The sequence below is a fragment of the Betta splendens genome, chromosome 22 (assembly GCF_900634795.4).
Source record: "Betta splendens chromosome 22, fBetSpl5.4, whole genome shotgun sequence".
Classification (NCBI taxonomy): Eukaryota; Metazoa; Chordata; class Actinopteri; order Anabantiformes; family Osphronemidae; genus Betta; species Betta splendens.
Window position 1 is genome coordinate 1,950,143 of NC_040900.2, and position 6,656 is coordinate 1,956,798.

Here is a 6,656-nt window from a genome sequence, read left to right on the forward strand (position 1 = left end):
TTGTTTGGATTCTGTTTGCAAAAATCCAACGAGGCTGAAACGTATCGAACCCAAACGTTTTTATGTAACATGATGTGCAGGAACTGTTAAAAGATGGTTCTCCAGCATCATGTGGTTCTAATACATAAGAACCTGCAGGACAATAAACAATTACAGCGTTATATGTGATATTATATTGTGTTGTATCACTATTTCCTGCAGGATATTAGCAGCTTATGGTTGTAAATATATAATAATTAGTTAAGTGGAGCGAGCTGCATCTACATACTGTACTTCTTTGTGACCTTTAGATTAAAAATAAAAGGGTCATTGTGAGGACAGCTTGTCGCTGTCGGTTCACACATCGCCTCCAGAGACGTGAGCTCCATCACAGAGCTGTGTTAAACAGGACACATGGCCGGAGGCAGCTGCAAGGATGGAGCTGGACGTTTCACCCCGTTTCCGTCCTGGAAAACGTTTCTGCTCAGTAACGGCCGGTGGATTTGACCTCGGGAGGTGGTGGTGCTGTAACGTCTCGTTGGTTCCGCCCCCGTGATGTAACGCGGCTGAAACCTTGTCTTGGCCCCCGCGTGGAGCTCGCCTCAGGGGACACAGGAAACAGACAAAGCAGCTGGTCGCTCTGCATGTGGAGCCGTGTCCTGTCTGCGTCTGGAGTTGAAGGAGTTTAACTCAGGTGTGATGAGGAACCAGGAAGCAGTCGGGTCGTCTCGTCTCCTGTAAATAAGCTGCTTGGCCTCTGCTGAACAATAGAGTAAATCATTCGTTCCACTGATGCGTCTGCACAATGAACCATTTTCTTCTTTTTGTTTTTGTTCATATTGAGTCTCCAGAGACTTATCTTTTTTATTACAAGCGTAACCTGTTTGATTCTTTTCTTCGCTCTGTGCCGAGTTTGTTCATTGTGCTGATGTGGTTGTTGGGTTTGATATTGATGAATGAATTTCCTTTTGCATTCCAAGTCCTGTGAAAGCGGTTTGAAGGCGTCGGGCTGCTGCGTTCTCGCCTGTGTTTTCATTAGGCGGACGTCTCTGTTGTTTGCACAGCCCATCTAAACCACACATCCACCACCACTTTCATATCTCCAGCATCTGAGGCCTGGCTCCGGCTGGAAAACGGCTGGATTGATGGATCTAGGTTGAGTGTGAGGACAGCGTCTTGTGTGTTTTTTCTAGGCCATGCTGGACTGAGGCGCTGCTCACATGTGGGTTTCAACCCTTCATTCTTAGATTAGAGCTGTTGTGGCTCTCATTTACTTCTCTTCCTACATGGAACAAGAATCAATGTGTTTAAGATCATGAGCATCTCTCGCTGATAGTCTGTGTTCCGCGTCGGAGCGCTGACCGCCTTGTGTCGACATCCTGACGAATCCCAGACTGTTCCCAGCATCCTCCACGTATCTGAGCATCATCTCTGGTTTGATGAGGCGTCTCGTCAGGCTATTTCTGCAGACGACCACGTCAGGTGTCCTTGTTGTGGATCTGTTACCGTCCCAAGGTCAGACGCAGCCACTGCAGCCGTGGCCGCTGAGTAACGGAGCGCTGAATCCTGAGGTGAGCGGCGCTGAGCTGAGCTGATCCGATCCGGCGGCTTCGCACTCGCCGGGTGTTCTATTGCGCTGATACGGCAGAGCACAGACCTGTGCAGCGGCTCGGCCCGGTGGCCGTTCAGTGCAAACACTGCCGTTTACGGCTGCAAACGTCACCGTCGCTTCATTTCCATCCAGACACGAAGCGATGCACACGCTGCTGCTCTGCTCCAGACACTGGCTACTGGGCTGGACCCGTGCAGCGCTGGACCCGTGCAGGGCTGGACCTGTGCAGGGCTGGACCTGTGCAGGGCTGAACCTGTTCCTGGACCCGTGCAGCGCTGGACCCGTGCAGCACTGGTCCCTTGCAGCGCTGGACCTGTTCCTGGACCTGTTCCTGGACCTGTTCCTGGTCCCGTGCAGCGCTGGACCCGTGCAGCTCTGGTCCTGTTCCTGGACCCGTGCAGCGCTGGTCCTGTTCCTGGACCCGTGCAGGACCGGACCCGTGCAGGGCTGGACCTGTTCCTGGACCCGTGCAGGACTGGACCCGTGCAGGGCTGGACCTGTTCCTGGTCTCACATGTGGGTTTCAACCCTTCATTCTTAGATTAGAGCTGTGGCTCTCATTTACTTCTCTTCCTACATGGAACAAGAATCAATATGTTTAAGATCATGAGCATCTCTCGCTGATGGTCTGTGTTCCGCGTCGGAGCGCTGACCGCCTTGTGACGACATCCTGGCGCTGGTCCCGTGCAGCACTGGTCCCGTGCAGCTCTGGTCCCGTGCAGCGCTGGACCTGTTCCTGGACCTGTTCCTGGACCTGTTCCTGGACCCGTGCAGGGCTGGACCTGTGCAGCGCTGGACCTGTTCCTGGACCCGTGCAGCGCTGGACCCGTGCAGCGCTGGTCCTGTTCCTGGACCCGTGCAGGGCTGGACCCGTGCAGCGCTGGTCCTGTTCCTGGACCCGTGCAGGACTGGACCCGTGCAGGGCTGGACCTGTTCCTGGACCCGTGCAGGGCTGGACCTGTTCCTGGACCCGTGCAGCGCTGGACCCGTGCAGCACTGGTCCCTTGCAGCGCTGGACCTGTTCCTGGACCTGTTCCTGGACCTGTTCCTGGTCCCGTGCAGCGCTGGACCTGTTCCTGGACCCGTGCAGGACTGGACCCGTGCAGGGCTGGACCTGTTCCTGGACCCGTGCAGGACTGGACCCATGCAGGGCTGGACCTGTTCCTGGTCCCGTGCAGCGCTGGTCCCGTGCAGCACTGGTCCCGTGCAGCGCTGGACCTGTTCCTGGACCTGTTCTTGGACCTATGGCCACCTCTCCAGGGGATTCTGATGTGAATTATCTCCTGAGTCTTTCCTGTACAGTATGTGACCCCTGCCATTTCGTAAACCTCCCATCCACCTCTGTCCTCAGATAAACAGGTCAGATTTCACCATGTTTGCCTTGTGTCCGGTAGCATTAACCTGCTCACAGAGACCCCCCCCCCCCCCCCCCCCCCCCCCGTCATCCTTCAGATGTGACACCATGACTGATCACACCCAACCACCACCTCTCTGGCTCCAAGCGACATCGACCTCCTCTCTGTTGATAAAAAAGTTTATTTCCCCAAATATCGAACTATTACTTTAACACACACTAAAGATACACACGAATCTTTATCCCGATCTGTCTCACTTTTCCGTGGGCACAAATCCTCACATATGATTCAGAGATAGCGGAGAATAAGCCTGCAGACAAATTGGAGCACAGAGGAGAGGGAGACGCGAGCGCGAGGATCACACAGAATATGAGAATGAAGGAAGGACGACCGACAAATAGCTTAAAGCCGCTTGATCTCTCCTTTCATGTGGCTGCACCTGCTGGTGTCCACCAGCTGAGCAACAGCTCCAGGGGCTAAAACAGGCGCAGGAACCACAGCAGAGACCACGCTTGGCTGGAACACAGGCTCATTCCTGCACGAGGCTGGTGTTTAGAGCGGACGTAATAATTAGCCCTTTGTTTCCAGTCGGCAGCTTCTTATTCAAAGAGTCTCCAGCTTTGCCAGGAAGCAACCGGCACAAAAAATGAAATGGATTCACAACATTAGTGAGCAGAAGCAGAAACAGATGAGTCATAATGAAGGAGAACGGAGCCATTAATATTTCATCTGGAATTTCTCGTCCTCTCTATGAAAAATACATGTTATTAGAGTGAAGAGGGCTGACGCTGATGCTGACTAATGCAAATCAGGGAAGGACATGAAGTCCCTTCAAGCCTTTCCAAGGTCTTGTATGTGAATGTGGAGGAATCAGCTGGTGTGAGTGGAGCTGAGTGTGTGAGTGGAGGAGACGCAGCGCCGGAGGATGTGACCCGAGCACCTCGGGACCAAGCAGCAGCTCATACCAGTGGTGGAAAACGCTTCATCTTCACTTCTACCTGATTGATGAGAGGTTTGAATGGTGCCCAGCTGCCGCCTTCAGGTGGGACTTCACCATCACGCTTTGACTGAGCAGCGCTGAACCCTGCAGCCGCAGAGCTGGGACATAATGAGCATTTACACAGACTGGAGCCGTGGTGGTTCAACGCCGCGGCGCCGCTGGTCAGCGAGTTTGAAGCTCATGTGATGCTGCAGAAAAACCCCAAACACCAACACCTCATCACATTGTGTGTGGAAGCCTCCGGTTCTGCACATCCTCACGACACAAGCTTATGAGAAATTTACTGTTGTTTTGCACTTGGCTTTATTAAAGGTGGTGCCCAAGGACTGGGCTCAGACGGCTTTAGGTTAAAACAGTGCAGGCAGTTGCCACCTGCTTGTTATCTGAAATGGCTTTTGTGTTGCCACGGTAACTGACTCCAGGAGGAACGGAACAATGAGATATCGATTAAAGAAACAACCGCTGCTCGATCCGCTCGGCCGATCTTTTAATTCTGCCTTTTGTGAGTGGAGATGAAGCATCAGGATGTTGATGGAGCGATGGTGGCGACGTCTGTGTGTGTTGGTGATAAACCTCCAACCTGGTTGTGTGCGTTACTGCACATACACAAACGTGAAGCTCTTTAAACCTCAGTTGTTTTGGGTAGAAGTGAATGCTTCATGCTTCACGGATGCGAGCAGCTCGCTGTATGACAGCACATGCATCAGCTCTCAGCGGTTGGGGATCATCTGTGTTTGCTTTCCATTAGCAGAGCTTCTCTCCTCTCTCATCGCCGCTACGCTTTATGTTGTGTTATTCCTCATTCATTATTTAAAGAGTTTAAATGATGAACAGTGACTCTCATACATATGTTGGTCTTGATGGTTTATTTATCATTAGTTCTCAGTAATTGCTAATATATATTATAATGAAGTTATTAATGGACTGTCACATGGAGTCAGGCTTGTGTGAACTAATGCTTAATTTAAGCTGTAAGTAGCGAGAGGCTTCCTTCTCCTCAGCGTTGGGTGGTGCTGGGCAGAGGCCACAGGCGTCAGACAGTGAAGCCTCCTCACAAACAGGCACCCACTTAGCGTTCGACACCTTGTCGACCGCTTCGGCAACGAGCTCCGTTTGAACAGAGCCCAGTTTCACCAAGAGCGAGCTCAAGGTGAGTCCTGCCTCTGCTAAGTATAGAAGCAGTTCATGGAGTGCAGGGAGGCCTGCAGGACACATGCAGGCTCAGCGTGAGGCTGCGCTCCACTAACTCTGCTTTGGATCAGTACATGTAGAGCAGAGCTACAGTATTCAACACAAATGAAGTGGGAGGTGGATGCGTGGCGTCGTATCAGCTGCTTCCTCCTCACTCTCTCCTGCTCCTCTTCCTCCTCATCTTCCTCCTCTTAATCCTCCTCTTCCTCCTCATTCTCATCCTCATCCTCCTCACTCTCCTCCTGCTCCTCTTCCTCCTCCTCTTCCTCCTCTTCATCCTCCTCTTCCTCCTCATTCTCATCCTCTTCCTCCTCCTCCTCCTCCTCCTCCTCCTCCTCCTCCTCCTCCTCCTCCTCCTCATTCTCATCCTCTTCCTCCTCCTCCTCCTCTTCCTCCTCTTCATCCTCCTCTTCCTCCTCACTCTCCTCCTGCTCCTCTTCCTCCTCTTCTTCCTCCTCTTCATCCTCCTCTTCCTCCTCATTCTCATCCTCATTCTCCTCCTGCTCCTCCTCCTCTTCCTCCTCATTCTCATCCTCATCATCCTCCTCCTCCTCCTCCTCCTCTTCCTCCTCTTCATCCTCCTCTTCCTCCTCACTCTCCTCCTGCTCCTCTTCCTCCTCCTCTTCATCCTCCTCTTCCTCCTCATTCTCATCCTCCTCCTCCTCCTGCTCCTCCTCCTCTTCCTCCTCATTTTCATCCTCCTCATTCTCCTCTTCCTCCTCCTCGACTCTGCCGCTGTTTCCTGCTATTTCATTCATGGAACAACAAAGGTTAGTTACTGTAAGGTGTGAAATAACGATGAACTAAGATATTTACATGTTAAAGTTCATCCATATTTAAGTGAAGGGAAGAACAGGTTAATGCAGATTCACCAGACTGTGAAGCATATTAATTTGATTCCACTAATGATAATTTCGTCCCTGCTGGCCGTCGCTGTTTTTAAGCTGTCCCCGGGTGAAACTGAAATTCGGCCACAGTCCCGACTGGGGAAGGTTGTATTTGTGGCTGCGGTAACTGTGCCAAAATAAATGATGGGGAGTCACAACAGAGAATGTGTCGCCTTCGCCCCGTTTCATGAATATTTCCACTCGTCCATGAGGACGACGGGTCACATCTCTACCTTTTACCCCAGAACATCCTAATAAGTAGGTCTGCTGTAGGTGTAGGGGTGTGTGTTTGCACGCGTGTGTGTGTTTGCACGTGTGTGTGTGTGCGTGTGTGTGTGTGTACGTGTGTGTGTGTACGTGTGTGTGTGTGTGTGCGTGCATGTGTGCGTGCGTGCATGTGTGCGTGTGTGTGTGTGTTTGTTTGTGTGTGTACGTGTGTACGTATGTGTGTGTGCATGTGTGCGTGTGTGTGTGTGCGTCTGTGTGTGTGCCTGTGTGTGTGTGTGTGTGCGTCTGTGTGCGTGTGCGTCTGTGTGTGTGCATGTGTGTGTGTGTGTGTGTGTGTGTGTGTGTGTGTGTGTGTGTGTGTGTGTGTGCATCTGTGTGTGTGCGTGTGTGCGTGTGTGTGTGTGT